General features: G+C 35.4%; 1 protein-coding gene and 1 long non-coding RNA gene across 13 annotated transcripts in view; one reads left to right on the top strand and one right to left on the bottom strand.

Moving 5' to 3' along the window:
- Window positions 1-3,836: 3,836 nt before the first annotated feature.
- LOC115520296 lies at window positions 3,837-5,025 on the bottom strand. Its single transcript, XR_003970753.1, has 2 exons — window positions 4,841-5,025; window positions 3,837-4,260 (listed from the first exon to the last, which is right to left on the bottom strand). It is a non-coding gene; the product is annotated as an uncharacterized LOC115520296 (long non-coding RNA).
- The window catches only part of MEF2C (myocyte enhancer factor 2C), a 152,678-nt gene continuing 143,321 nt past the window's right edge, over window positions 5,026-14,382 (top strand). For 10 of the 12 annotated variants that reach the window (XM_030324395.1, XM_030324502.1, XM_030324484.1 and 7 more), the window contains exon 1: window positions 5,026-5,392. The gene's annotated coding sequence lies outside the window, so the exon portion shown is untranslated. The remainder of the gene's footprint in view (window positions 5,393-14,382) is intronic. The other 2 variants (XM_030324428.1, XM_030324436.1) reach the window with 1 other exon arrangement.

Here is a 14,382-nt window from a genome sequence, read left to right as displayed (position 1 = left end):
TGTGCGCTCTAAGTCATAGAAAGCTAGTTTCAAGCAGAGACTAGAACACAGGAGTATTTGTCTGCGCTCAGTATAGTCAAACTGCTGGGAAGGAAAAGGTATTATTGGTAATAGAATTCATAAAGGCGACTGAATCCACACCACTATTCCCAAAGTATTTAAAATTGGCCTTTAGGCGACATATACAATAAGCCCTTTCAGCAACTTCAGCTGCAACTTCATTATCCCAACTTGACAAATTTGGTTAGTTTGGGATATGATGGATTTGAGTTTCTCCTTTGTAATTCTTAATCAGATACAAAATTAAAGGTACAAAAATAAAGATAAATATAGGCTCTTTAGATATGAGATAAAGGATATGATTAAACCTTGGCTTGGAATAACAAATCCTTTGCATATTGCAGATTCTCAATCACAAGCAGTCCATATGGTGTATACTGTGCATAGGCTAAAGCTGTACCTAAAGAATTTCTGAAATTTAGATATTTGGCACTATTTATGTTAAAGGCTATAAGTATTTTCACAATTAATGGTAATTTTAATAATTTTGTGTTTAATATACATTCATGTGGTTTAAAATCAGAATTAACACTAATGTTACTTCAGATTAGAAGTTTTAGAAATACAGTTATTTGGATGTACTTTTATATCAACACTCTTAAAAAAAGATTTTTTTTTAATTATGTACCTTGTTGTACTTACACATTTTAAGGTGCCAAAGAAGAGTTGCAAACTGTGAAGTAACTTCTATGAAGAGATGAAGTAAAGAATGGAAGGCAAATGACTGTATGTGTATGTGGTGAGTGCTTAACATTTGTTATATCATTTACCACCAAGTTAATTCGTAAAGGTAAAATTGCCAGACTCTTGGCCATTAGGTATTTGTAATGTAGGCACCTATAAAAGTGATAAAGAGTCATGTGACCATTGTATGCTTTACATTATAAGCAATAGCATGTCATTTTGTTTAAAGCTCACATGTCACCTTTCAGGGCCTACCTTTGCAAGTCTTTTTTACAATTAATCCATTTCAGGGGAAGTTATGTGTGTCATCTGTACTGTAGCTATAAAAAGATATAACATTTTTAATGCTATTGGAATTTGTATCTTACTACTTTTTATATTTTTCTGAACTTCTATGTTCAATTATGTTTGTGTTGAAAGCATTCTGGCTGAAGAACAAATACTACACAGTTGAATAATCTTGAGGGGTAGATTAATCTATAGCCTCTCTTCATCTTAGGGTGGGTTGCTGTGGCAACCGCCCCAGCTTACTTTAAAATAATTTTTTAAAGCTCACTTCAAGAGCTACACCCAGCGTGGGCCAAGCTTAAAAGCAGGCATACCCAGTGAACAGGGTTTTGGTAGACTGCTGATTTAATGTAGGGAAGTAGTAAAGAGAGGAGGGTGGAGTAAGATGGTACACAACCTTGAACAGAAATTAGAAATTAGCTTTCCTCAGATTCAAGACCTCAGGATTATGCTCTCTGGAACTTCTGTGGCACTTAATGAAATAGATTGCTAAACAATTCTTTTTTGGGGGGAACGAGTTACTATATATTTACATATATAATAAAACACAATAGTGATTTCATGAAGGAAATATCCGATGATTGGGGAAAAAACCTTATTTAAATAGTACATCAATCTCAGACATCATTTTATCTTAAATTATTTGTCACCTTTTATTTAACATGATAGGCCACTAGCATCCAATTGACTTACAAGGTATAAGAATTTTTTACTTACCAATCATAGAACTGGAATAGATCGAAGAACTCACTTAACTCACTTCAATAAGCAAACTGAAGCCCAGAAAGGACACACTCATTAGTTAGGCACAAATCTTGAACCAGAGAGTATGGGCCTCCTAACACCTAGCACAAGCTCCTCCCTACACCAAAAAAAAACACTATGATACTAGCCAAGTACCATTAGGTGGCAAAGATCAGGGTGATTTTAGTAAAAAACAAACAAAAAACAAACAGAAAACCCGCAGAGTATTAAAGAAGAATACAAAGCACATTTTGGATTAACCACTTTATGGATTACCAATGAATAATTTTAAATCTCTGTGACTTTCCATTGTATATTTCTGCACAACCTCTTTTGTTCTGCTTCAACTATAAAGGCTCATGGGAAGGAAACTAATGCTAATATTAACTTAGGTCACACATAATTAAGAAGCTAAATCTGCTGAGGGGAATATCTTATATTTTAAAAGGCCAACTGTGATACCTTCCAGATCCAAATTATTTCCAAATTATCCACAGTGAGGGGTTATACGTATTTTTCAATGCTTGTACTACCATTGATAATGATGGGTTTATTATAATGTTTATTATTAAATAATTTCTTAGGATGTTAAAAGGTAAAATAGTTTCTTTTTGAAGGAAAACCATCAAAATCTGAAGGGCACTGTGGTAAATACAAATAATCTATAATCCATCAAAAATAGTATGGTGGAAAGTCATGTATCACCTATGTCCATTTGCTCATGTAAAATAGGCTGTGGCAATTCATTGCATTAATTTCAGGCCTTATGAAAATACACTTAGATGTTCCTATAAATGTTTTGCTTTGTCAACGCATTTGTGAATCTGGAAAAAAATAAATTAATTTCATTTTTACCACCATATATAGACATATCTTATTATTTAAAATGACTATGCCCTTTAAATTTTGGGATTTTTTTTAGAAATTGTACCTTAAATAAAAACCTGATATAGATTATCTCTGCCATATTATTAAAATGAATTCATGATAGTAGTATGAAAAACAAACAGGCAAATAAATATACTGTAGATACTAATCTGCAAGAAATAATACTATTTCAGATGGCTTTTGCTTTGTAACAGTATGCCATGCTTTCCTATAATAAAAGCAAGAGACTCATCTTAGCTGTGCTGATAGTCACAATGCTGATGAGCCAGAAGCCTGAAGATTGTTCAGATCTGGTTGTACTTGCCTGTAAAATCAGCCTTCTCCTTTCAAGTGAAGCCTTGGGGCAGACACCTGAATGTTGAGCCTGCTCTTCTGAGAAAAGCTACTCACATCAAATAGCCCTTACAATGAAGCAGGAGGCTTTTTGAATCACACTGTCCTCATGCATTAAAATAGTCTAGAGGCATAGTGCAGAACTTAACAGGAAATGCAACTAGTCATTGGGTTAAACACATAGTGCTAAAAGGAATTTTTTAAAGTGAGGAATTATCTTTAATTAGTTACAGTATACTCCTATTGTCTACCTCTGTATGTTGTGTTATTTCCCCAATTTCTTTTCTTCCTTTCACATTAAAAAATTTTAATTTGGTTTAAACATTTTATATGATCTATATAGTTCTACTGTCATGCAATCTTGTATTTTCATGGTTTGTGTACTAGTTGGTGTATTTTGATTTTTTGGGGTGTGGTGTAATTGGCTAGAAGGGAAGTGCCCAACCCCTAGTAGCCTTTCCTAAATCTTGAATATTAACCTTTTTTTTTTCCTTTTTGTCTTTTTTTTTTTTTTTTTTTTTTTTTTGGTAAGGTCAAGTGTTTACTGTGCTTCAACCTTAACATAAGTATCTTCCTTATCAGTCTCTATTTCTGCTTCCTGTGCAGCTGAAACTCTTCAGGATAAGTGAAGTCATCAGCTATCGGGATAGGGAAGCCTAATGCATTTGGGAAGTTGGTTTGGTTTACATGCTAATGCTCTGGATAAAATCCAGTAAGGTGTGGAAGAGATAGAAGTAGGCGTTGGGAGGGGGGAAATCTCCGAGGAAGCTGCCGCCTCGGTAAATATTTCCAAACTGATTAGAAAGTTCATGGCCCCGCGATGAAGTCGAGATTTCAAATACTGGTAATTATTTTATTATTTTGTACATTACTAACACATGAGAAGTATTTCGGCACGCTTTTTAGTCCTCCAGCCTTTCAGGGCCGAAAACCGCCTATTCTGGGCGTGCAGGAAAAGCGCGCTGGAATCGAGTGCTGCAGACATCCTGGACGGTGGCTTCTACGCGTGAGTAACAGAGGAGCGCTCGGACCGGTGGAAGAAAGAAGTGGTTAACACGTCTCCAAACCGGGGAAAAGTCACGAGAGCAACTATTAGGGTCGCGCTCCTATTGGTCAGAGGAAAGATTCCGACTTTAGAAGGACTTTCCTGCTGGCTGGCTCGCAGAGTCCCCGGGGAGCGAGCGCGCGGCAGCCGGAGATGGTTCTCCGAGCGTTCTCAGCGGCAGCGTGGGGAGAGCGAGGAGCCGCCGCTCGCGATGTTGTCTTCATTTCGTGCAATAAAGAATTGTCATTAGGTTTGCGTATGGCATGTGCCATTACCCCACCGTAAAACTAAAATTAGCAAAATGTCAGGAATGGAAAGATTGATTCACCAAGATGCAATTATCATTTAAAAGTGCTTGATTGAGGTACTGATGTTCAGTGATTTATTCTGCATACCATATACATAATTAAAGTAGTGTAGTGGAGTAATTTATCAATCTAGTTGAGACTGGAGGGGTGAGGAGGGAACTGCTGTATGTTTGTTTTATTAAAATGCTCCGAGGTCTAGTCCCGCCCCCCTTTTGAGAGAGTGAAACTGATGATTTCTCTAGCTCGCGAGGAGAGAGTCAACGGTTTGGGATTGTGAGGGAGAGAGAGACGGAGAGGAAAAGGCAGCGCGAGGCAAAGGCAAGGGCAAGGACAAAATAAAGGGGAAAAAAGAAGCAAGAAGCACTTCTTAGGACGTGCTGCTTAGAACCCCAAGCCCGTCTGCTCGGTTTTCCTTGCCACCCCCGTCTCCCCTCCCAATATCCTTCCACCACTCCCCTCTGCGCCCCCCCCCCCCCCCCGCCTTTTTTACGCGATGTTTCAAAGGCTGCGAGCGGCTCTCCTTTTCCCATTCGTCTTCTGTCACTTCCTTCCTGGACGCAGTTTTCTGGACGAGTCTGGTTACTTTTAATCCGGCCGGCTGCTGAGAGCTACTTTCTCCTCCTCCTCCTCCTCTTCCTCCTCCTCCTCCTCTTCCTCCTTCTTTTCCTCCTCCTCTTCCTCCACCTCCTTCTCCTCCTCCTCCTCTTCCGAGCGGCCTCGGAACGCGCGAATGCGCGACCCCGCGCGCGCCTCCCCCGCGCGCGCTCCCCCCGCGCGCGCACACACTTCGTCTCCAGCTCTCTGCTCGCTCTGCTCGCAGTCACAGACACTTGAGCACACGCGTACACCCAGACATCTTCAGGCTGCTATTGGATTGACTTTGAAGGTTCTGTGTGGGTCGCCGTGGCTGTATGTTTGAATCAGGTGGAGAAACACTTCAAGGCTGGACGAAGTAAAGATTATTGTTATTTTTTTTTTTCTCTCTCTCTCTCTTAAGAAAGGAAAATATCCCAAGGACTAATCTGATCGGGGCTTCCTTCATGTAAGTACCCCTGACATTTCTCGAGGAAATAGAAATAGCCTGGGTATTGTCTCTCAAATCTGCATCAGTATATTCCACGGCACTGAGTCTGTTCCTCTTTGAAGGCTGAAGTTGAGGCTTGTTGTGCATTCTCTTTTTTAGATTATGTGATTTCCTTGTCTGTTGCTAAAAGTAACTTTTTAGATACTCTTATCCGTTTGCCATCAGTTATTGAAATCACTCCTGACTCGTTCTTGTCACACCAGTGTGTTTAAAGTTTCATGAAGTTAGTTCACGTCATTAGCATGTTTGATATGGTGGAGCGTGTGGAGCCTGGTGGATTTTAATATTTCACAGAATGTTCTGTGACCTTGAAGTACATACCTTAAGATTTAGCCGCTAGTTTACTGTGGAAAGATGCTCCTGTGAGTCCCCCCAAAGACTCTGATTTGCTTTGGGTTATGCTTCTGAGCCACTAATTCTTGGGATTAGTTTCAGCTAAAGCATGGCTGTCTGTCAGAGTATACCTTTGTGCATCTCCTTCTCTTACCAAAGTGCTGGCTTAATAGAGGGCTTCTCAGTTGGTGTGGACAAAAAGTAATACCCTGGCCATGGTAGTCTATACATTTCATAATTTGTATTGGGGTTTCAAGTATATGCATTGCTGTTCAGGTCAAGCCAAATGCATAGCTATTTAAAACAGAAACAAGGTTAAGTCACTTTAATTGCCTTCTGTCTGGACTTTGGATGAAAGTTACCAAACTCAGTGATAAAGTTTGGCACAAAGGCAGTATATATGTAGGCATAACACATTGTTTATTGTATTATTAAATACTATGCAAGGATTTAAATTTAATACTAATGTTATCTTCTTACCAGAATACGGCTATTAATTCTTAAAGGAAAATTTACATCTGAAACATTTCGGACTATTCTAGGTCCAGTGGGTACCATGTTTTGGAAAAAGCTCTTTTCTTCACATTGTAGGAATGTGTGTCTTTTGTATAAAATACCTTTATATGTAAATGCTGACAGTATAATAGGTAGAATCAGGCTCTCTGCCAGTTCTTTAACTGGTCCTCAGTAGAGAATTGCTTTGACATAAAGTGCATTTTACTATTGTGAATCTGATACTAACTCTAATAGTCACTGTCTTGTGAAATGGTTAGTGACTGCATATATTTTCTAAGTGCTGTAAAGGGAACTCCAGCCACCTCATTATACCAGTCAAAAAAAAGTGACCAGCCTCTTTTTCACTGGCACCTTGCAGTGGAATTGTGGTTGCAGAGTAAAGATGTTTATGTAGGGTATAATAACTCCAATCCCTAGAGACTTGGAAGGACATGGAAATGTGACCACCTGTGAACCCCGCTTAACCTCTGTATTGCATACTAAGTTTAGCTTTAAATAGATTAACAATCTCCATTTCTCCAATTTGAAAGTAAAACATCGTATTTAATTTTTAAAATAATACCAGTTGGGGCTAGTCTTTGAAAATGTTCAGCATATACCAATAAGACACAAGCAGTATTTTTGTTTTTCCATCAGTTTCAATTAAATATAATGCAATTATTAAACCATATTATTGTCTCCCAGTGTATGCATAAAATTATTAAGTTAAAAGAAGTAGTTATAAAGCAAGGGGATTCAGAAATTGACAGGTAAAATGAAATATGCCTATCTAATATACTATCTCAAGAGGAAAAATATCTTTAAATCAAAAATCTCAATCTATTTGTAGGAAAGTACATTTGGCTGTATAGCAGACTACAAACTCAATTCGGAAAGTTTTCATCAAAGCACACTTTAAACTCAGTATTTAAAATATGGTTCCCCAGTCACGTTAAGGAGACAATAGTTGGCAGTTATCTTTAAGTTTTACTAAACTTTATAAAAATCTATTGTTATTTGCTACTGTAGTTCACAAAGCTTTGGCATATGTGTGACATATTTTCCAGACTTCTTACTAAAGACAGTATTTTCCTTCACTCATTAATTATGCTATTTACATTCTGATTGCTGTGTGTCACATCAAAGACAATATTAAAGACCTAACTTTTAATAAATATTCATTTGTTTCTTTGGTTTAAATAAGAAATAAATACCTTATAATAAAAAGTCAATTTTCCACCTTTTGTGAGCTGTTCATACTTTAAAAGTATGCAATCACATATAATGTTAACTTTTCAGACCAGGAACACATAACATTAAATACATGAAATTTAAATAACAAGGACTCTATTGTACCTTGCCTCTTTTCTTCTATATATATATATATATATATATATATATATATATATATATATATAACTCAGTTTTTTAAATTTGGTGGAAATGGTTTATTCCAATAGTGAAAAAGACTGTCTAATGATTCAAAGTTGAATCCTGAAAAAACATCATGTTTTATATTTTTCAGATTTCTGTGTATTTCTTCCCTGGCCCTCACTCTTACACCGAATCAATAAATTGAATAACACTACAACCATATCTTTGTAATAAATGACCTATTGTATTCAATTTATATTATAAAAAGCTGAGCTAAATAACTCCTTGGCATATGTTAACATTATATTTCAAAACTTTCTTCTGTTTATTGTAGTATGTTTCGTGGTTTTATTTCCCAACACTACGTGCGGTATATTTTGAGTCTATGAAATCTCAGAAAGTGACAAAAATAGGGAAATATCTGTGCAGAAACACTTGTGCTACATAATAACAAAAAAAAATAGTTATTAAACAGAGAACCCTGGCTTCAGGGACAACATGGGAGAATTTCATGTGTAATTAGGGGTTACAGAGTGGACTTTAAAGAGATTATTGCTAAAGTTCTACTTGTTTCAAAAGCACATCCTCAGAGAACACACCAGGCAGATTAATATCTAAAATTTATAAAAATGCACATATTCATTTTATGACTATAGCGATTGCCTGGGCACAATGAAAATATTTAATCACTGATGTTCACTCTGTGTGCTGCCTGTGGAAGGATAGGTGATTAAGATCCCCGACCTCAGCACTGTACCTTAATCTCATGGGCGCGTGGACTGCCCTGCACTCAGTAAAGCCTGACTGTTCACCGAGATCTGTCATCTTTAGGAAATCAAACCAGATTACAGAGGCGATTCACAAAACCAGGAGCAACAACAGAATCTGTGCACCTTACAAAAGGCGGATTACGCAGTTCACATGTTATTTTGATAGGTCAAAGATAAAAGCTGATTGTTGAGGAATAGCAAGACACTCCAATTTCCAATGATTGCTAGATAAGTATACCACAACCCTGTTGCTTCACCATTATGAACAACGATTCAAACAATAGAAAACTCAGTTTTCAAATGACAGGCTTCCAGTGGTGAAATAAGAGAAAACATCCTTCACTTATATACCTTCATTGCTTAAATTTTAAGTTCCGTCACTTCTTTATGAACAGACATCAAGTTGTGGCTGCTTATGTGAAGCAGTTATCATAAGACTTAATTGCAGTAGACATTTTCAGAGGCGTTGTAGAGAGCACAAAACAGAATTTGCCAGAAATAAAACATACACTCATGGTATTGAATAACTGAGCAGAAAATGCATAGTAGTCAATAGCCACTATGTTATTCTGTTACCAAATATATTCCTCATAAAAATGTGTAATTACATAGTTATGAATCAATACATTTGAAATATATCTTGATAGGTGTTTATTGGTCAAATTACATGTATTTCATGAATGTTATATAGAGATTATTCTTTACAACAAAATATGATGTTTTGAGAGTTTATTTCAGAGAATAAAGTTTTGGTTTACATAATAACATTTTGAAAACCCCAACTTCTTACACATCCACTCTACAGTAATTTCTTGCTTCTTTAAAAATTGAAGTCCTTTTTTACCCAACTGATGCCTCCTAGTGTTTCACACAATAAAACACTAATGAGTCACCCATAAATGTAAACATTGCATTTTCATTGCCTACATTTTCTGTGATACATAAAATTAATATTTATGTGTTTAATTTTCTGTGCATTATTATAAGATAGGAAGTTCTATTGAATGAGATGTTTCATCTGAGTGGATTTGTGGCACACACTTGCAGCTTTTCTTTGACCATAACAATATCTTACTAAGTTTTAATAAGTTTATTATCTTCAGTTCCAGTTTATATATTCACTGTTTATATTCACTCTTATTCCAAGTGAAAAACATAGGCAGAATAGCAAAGCTTCCATTTTCTAGGCCTGGAAACTGGATAGCTGAGTTTATCGGGGAATGCCTGGTGAACAGATTGCAAAGGGACTGACCATTTTATTTAAACATGAAATACTTGAAAAGATATAAAATTTTGCCTACTTGTGTCTTTATACGTGCAAATTTCTATGTGCAAGGGAATAAAGAAAAAGAGCGTTTAGAAAAAATAAAAGTAAAGATAAATGCACAGATTTTCCACAAATACGGAGTATATCACTTTGTTAGAAAATAACCAAAAAACGTGCCTGGGGAGTGTAGTATTCTACATAATAGAAGGAAGACTTGTTAGAACATAACTTCTCATGATCAGCAGATTGTCTTAATGAGGTCGAAGTTAGTGGATACCAACTTTGGTGTGAGTTTTCTGTCATTATGATGAGTATAGACTTTTGATACTCTTACACTCCTGAGATTTCAAACAGCTTTCTGATTGTACTCACTAAGATGAATACATTAGTTTCTGAATATTTTTTCTTTAAAATATTTATGAAAGGGAGGGGGCATTCCCCAAATGGGTCTAAAATACAAAGGATACACTCAAAAACCTGTAACATTTATGGGCCTCCTCCTGAGTTGTCATACAACATACATGTGCCCAAAACATTGGCAGATTTCTTCCCCTGACACTTACAAGTGTTTTGAGCATCCAGATGTAGATACTAGAGTGAACATAGTTCATTCCTGTTACCTATGTATGTGTCATTAGTTCTCGTGATTCAAAACACATAGCATTTTAACAATATTTGACTCTCATTTAAGATTTTCTAATTTGGTCAATAATACAGTGCTATTACAATTCTGTGCATGTTGGACACATTTCAAAGAATGTAAGGGGGTGTGTTCCTTTCGTTTAAGGAAGCAAACATGTAGAAAGGGGTGGACTTTTCCCACAAGAGCCAGACTTCTTCCCTTGGAGAATTGAAGCAAATATGCAGTGTGTAAGTGAATAACAGCATGAGAAAGAAAATAATTTCTAATGGTTTGCTATAGTTACTGAGCAAAGAAACTGTCAGATTTTTTTAAAGCAGTTCTTATTGATAAACCTTTCTCACACTGAATGCTGAAAAAAGGCTATGAAAGTTTTGTAATTTTAACACTAAATAACTTCTGTAAAGTGCACTAGAATCAATTTTGCTCAAAACAAGAATTCAGTAGTACCTATTGCACAGATATATTGAGGCATAAAGAAATAACGGGAGCTAGAAGTACCTACCCCTCTCAAGAACAAGTAGTTAACATCAGAGTTCTTATGTTAGTTGTTTTTGTCTGTGTAAGAAAAATAATTAAAATTCTACAACAAAGAATACTGTTGTAAAAATAAGAGATAATATCTCTTATCTCTTATTTCTTTGATATTATTTTAACATTAACTGCAAAAAGGGAAGTCATGTTACTATTAAGCATGGAAATTATATACCCTTTATATAAATTTGTGTTTTGGTTTCAGATGATAATATCAATAACATTCATTTGTCATCACCATAATGCATTTTTTTGTACGATGTCACATTGTCATTATATTACTGAAGTTAAATCTCTGTATTTATTTTTACAATATAGCCAATGTAAACAAAATTCAAAGTACACATGAAGAGAATCTTTTGAGGGCATTATAAAGAAAATTGGTGATATTACAAGCAATAAAAACAGTAAACCTATTACAGGCAGATTTTTGCAGGAATCATTACTCTTTAATAATGCAGACGTTATAGAAACTTTATTAATTCTTAATGCGGTAAATTTTAAATGAATGGAGCAATGTTGTTCATCCTGCAAGTGGTTGCGATTCATGTAGAATGACAGTGCAAATCTTCTCGTAATGATTTAAATGAAGTACCTTAAACTTGTTTTTAGAGAAGCTGTAGAAACTGATCTCGGAGGCAGTCCCTGGTGAGAACCTGCTTTTTCCAAAAAACATCCTGAGCGTAGTCTGGTTTTCCTCTTGTATCTTGTTGTCATAGATAAGATGTACATGAAGAATTCATAAAAATTGTTCTCAGATACTATGGATCTCTAGCATACCGGATTTAAAAGGCGATGGATATGGTCTCATTCTATCACTAAGAAGTGGTTTTTAAAACAGCTAACAACTACCTCTCTTTTTTTTCCCACACATCTGTGATTCTTTTAGCAAGTTAACAATGATAGCAAGAGAATGCATCTTTCTCCGAACCCCAAAGATAGGCAGCTTGGGCTTAGATATGCTTATTTATCTGCAAAATTAGAAAGTCGACTTACTAATGTAAATAAGTAGGGACAAACAGGAAAATTAGTCTACTATTTAATGGAGTAAACATGACTTTTTAGCCTCCTAATTAATTGTTGACCATGCATAAGGTGTGCAACCAAGGTTTATTATGGAAGGCTGGTATTATTGCTTAATGTAACATGAAGCATTGGGATTTCTTTAAAGTAATTTTGAAGATGTGATTATTTAGCAGAAATATTCACCAGAGCATTTTATTTTTAGAAATCATGGTCACACAAGGAAGCCTTTATAGGACCGACTACCTAATTGCAGTAAAAAATCTCTTTAATGAATGAACACACACTCACACACACACACACATACACACACACAGGGAGAAGAACACAAATTTTAAGAAAATAATGGCCCTATATTTTTCAATTATTTTGCCACATTCTTTATATCTGAACAGAATGTATGTCTAAGCAGATGTTTTAGGTTATATCCTTCATGTAGGTGAGTCTGTAAATGTACCATTTAACTTAAATGGCTTTGTGGGAAGGTAGTTTGAGGAGTTTAAAAAGGAAAAAAAAAAAAAACCTCCAGTTACTATAGTTTCAGCTCTTTCTTTTTAAAAACAGTAATTACACTCAGGATAAGGAAAGAAAAATAAACTCTTTTAATTCTTTGTAACATCCCCAGTTTCTGAGGCAGAGCCCTGGTGTATTTTTATTTCTGAATATGCAGGCAGGTACTGGCAGCAGAGATACAAAATGAAAACTTCCTGGCTACAGACCAGATACAGTGCACAGTGCCACATCATAAACTTCCCCTCTTCTGTCTCGGAGTGATTTCAGCCCGAAGTAATGTCCTTTTTTCCCCTTGCGTAGGCTAAGGAGCAGAGGGCCTTCTTCCTGGGCAATCGCTTTGGGAAAGGAAAAGCATAATGTTTCCCCTCTTTAACTTGAAAATTCTGCCTCTTAAATCACTAAGACATTAACTGCAAAGTGGATTCAGTATGTTTCCTTTTTCTTCCCATATAACAGTTTAGAATGCACAAAACAATAGGTGTAAGATAGAAAATGAGACCTCTTCCCCAATCCCCTCTTGCAGCACATGCAGGCCCAGTCAGATATCAGTATTTTTTTGTTTTGCAGAGAAAAATATAATGGTTTCTTTTCAGTAAGGCCTGTGCATTATATTCCAGATATGTTAGGTCATTTTGTGATGCAAATTAATGTTGAGTGGTTTTTTTGTACTTATCTCGGGAAATAGCAATGTTCTGCCACAATACATGGCACTACAGTAATTTTTATTGATAAACATTCACGCTTTTAATGATTACTAGGTCAAAATACAAAGTACAAAGAGAGAAAATACGGGCTTTAGTTTTCAGATTTGGTTTATGTCCTTCATTTGAAAAGTACAGTGTAAGTAATGTGCTTATTACCATACAACATAAATCAACCCCCAAATATCTGCATGAATATTCTCTGCATTTGAAACTTCAGTCTGAAAACTCCTACTTCTCCTTGTAAAAATAAACAGTCGTTAAAACCAGTCTTTAATCCTGGCTACATTTTCAACCAATACCAATGTGATTTTAAAAAATCTTATTAAAAAATCATTTCTAACAGCCATGGCTCCTTTCAGTTAGTAGCCTAATTCTCATTTGTGTAAAGTAGACAAATTATTGCCAGAACACATCCCTAAAACTAGCCTCCTCTTGTAGAAATGTATTAAGTGGGAGTCTTCAGTAGAAAATGTAACCATGTAAGAAAAAATTTTTCCAACTTTATTTTTAAACTAAATTATTAATTTAACAGTATACAAATAGTGCATAAATGTTAGTTTGGTCATTAAGCCACTTAACGAATTATTAATTGACTATATAACATTTACCAAGTCAGACCAACAGTTAAATGTAGTTTAATTTTATTTCTGTTTAAAGTAAAATAGATAAGAGATCATTTTAATTATCTTTAAATACCTAGAAACTATCTTTCTGTGGCTGCAAGTGTTTCCTTAAAAAGTAGCAAGAAATTATCTTAAAATGTAAAAAGTAGCTCATAAGACCATGATGACAATGACCTATTCTTGCCAAAGGTGTTATGAGCAAAGGTCCTGTACCTGGCACACTTTCAAGGCCCCTTGGCAAGGGGAAAAGATGTTAAACTTTTTTTTGCATATAGTAATATACATAGGAGTCAGTAATTTTCTGACATTTATTTCTTACAGAATTAGGCATTCTATTTAAAAATCCACTTTCAGTCCAATTTAGGACATGGTATGAGACTTCTTTATCTCCTTAGAATTATCCCGGACCATAGGATAATTTGAATCATCACCACTTGATAAATATTGTTAGACACATTGTAAAGTTTCAGTTGTTTAATATGTGTACTGAATAAAATTTTTTAAATAGAAAATGAATTATTTTGCTCTTTAAATAATAAAACTATGCCTGATTAAAACGTGAATCTCTTGGAGGTAATTTTCTGATCAAAAATTTTTAAAATTTTAAACTGCCAACCAATAAATTACCAAGTACTTTGTTAAGATATCTGATTTCTATTCACATTTGAAGAA

The sequence above is a fragment of the Lynx canadensis genome, chromosome A1, assembly GCF_007474595.2.
Source record: "Lynx canadensis isolate LIC74 chromosome A1, mLynCan4.pri.v2, whole genome shotgun sequence".
In the NCBI taxonomy this organism is placed as follows: Eukaryota; Metazoa; Chordata; class Mammalia; order Carnivora; family Felidae; genus Lynx; species Lynx canadensis.
The sequence above is the reverse complement of the archived record's forward strand: the minus strand, read 5'-3'. Positions and strand labels throughout refer to the sequence as shown.